This window comes from Chlorocebus sabaeus, chromosome 24 (genome assembly GCF_047675955.1).
Source record: "Chlorocebus sabaeus isolate Y175 chromosome 24, mChlSab1.0.hap1, whole genome shotgun sequence".
Classification (NCBI taxonomy): domain Eukaryota; kingdom Metazoa; phylum Chordata; class Mammalia; order Primates; family Cercopithecidae; genus Chlorocebus; species Chlorocebus sabaeus.
The window spans coordinates 33,242,684-33,243,588 of record NC_132927.1 but is presented as its reverse complement, the minus strand read 5'-3'; the positions used below and the strand labels follow the sequence as shown (position 1 = coordinate 33,243,588).

The window sequence follows — 905 nt, the reverse complement described above, 5'->3', positions numbered from 1 at the left end:
TTCACAGAAGTGACCAGGTTGGCATAGGCCAACTTTGGATATGAACAGGACCTAAAGGAGGCCCAGCAGAGACCCATAATCAGCTAGTTGATGAGGAGGAAGACCAAACACAGAATCAGAACAAGGGATTCTGTAGTCTTAAGGACAAAAGGGTTTGTCCGCCCATTATTGTGGAAAGGATCCATACTTTAGGTGAACTCTCATATATTTTTTACTGACTGGCATATTATTCATTCTGCAGTATATTTCATTTCTCTTCACTGAACCTTTTGCAATCTTTAAAAAAATTCCTGCGTATGTACTCATTCTTTATTTTTTTATTTTTTGTTTTTGTAATTTAAAAAATGCAGAACGGTTCACAAATTTGCATGTCATTCTCATGCAGGGGCCATACTAATGTCCTCTGTGTTGTTCCAATTTTAGTGTATATGCTGCCGAAGCAAGTACTACATTCCCTTTCATGTGCCTGAACTTGGTGGACACAAGAGAGCTGGCTTCTAAATTCTGTTGCTCAGAGTACATAAAAACAAACAAGGCCGGGCACGGTGGCTCACACCTGTAATTCCAACACTTTGGGAGGCCGAGACGGGCGGATCACGAGGTCAGGAGATCGAGACCATCCTGGCTAACACGCGAAACCCCGTCTCTACTAAAAATACAAAAAAAAATTAGCCGGGCGTGGTGGCGGGCGCCTGTAGTCGCAGCTACTCGGGAGGCTGAGGCAGGAGAATCACTTGAATCCGGGAGGCGAAGCTTGCAGTGAGCCGAGATCACGCCACTGCACTGCAGCCTGGGCGACAGAGCGAGACTCCATCTCAAAACAAACAAACAAAGAAACAAATAAACAGCTTCCCCTGTTACTGTTTGCATGTGCCACCTATTAATTACCCAAGGGTGAGACCTAT

At 44.6% G+C, this 905-nt stretch overlaps 1 non-coding gene across 1 annotated transcript; it reads right to left on the bottom strand.

The window, feature by feature from the left end:
* Positions 1–340: 340 nt before the first annotated feature.
* Positions 341–443, bottom strand: LOC119619226 (U6 spliceosomal RNA). Its single transcript, XR_005235642.1, has one exon. It is a non-coding gene; the product is annotated as a U6 spliceosomal RNA (small nuclear RNA).
* Between the last annotated feature and the right edge of the window lie 462 nt (positions 444–905).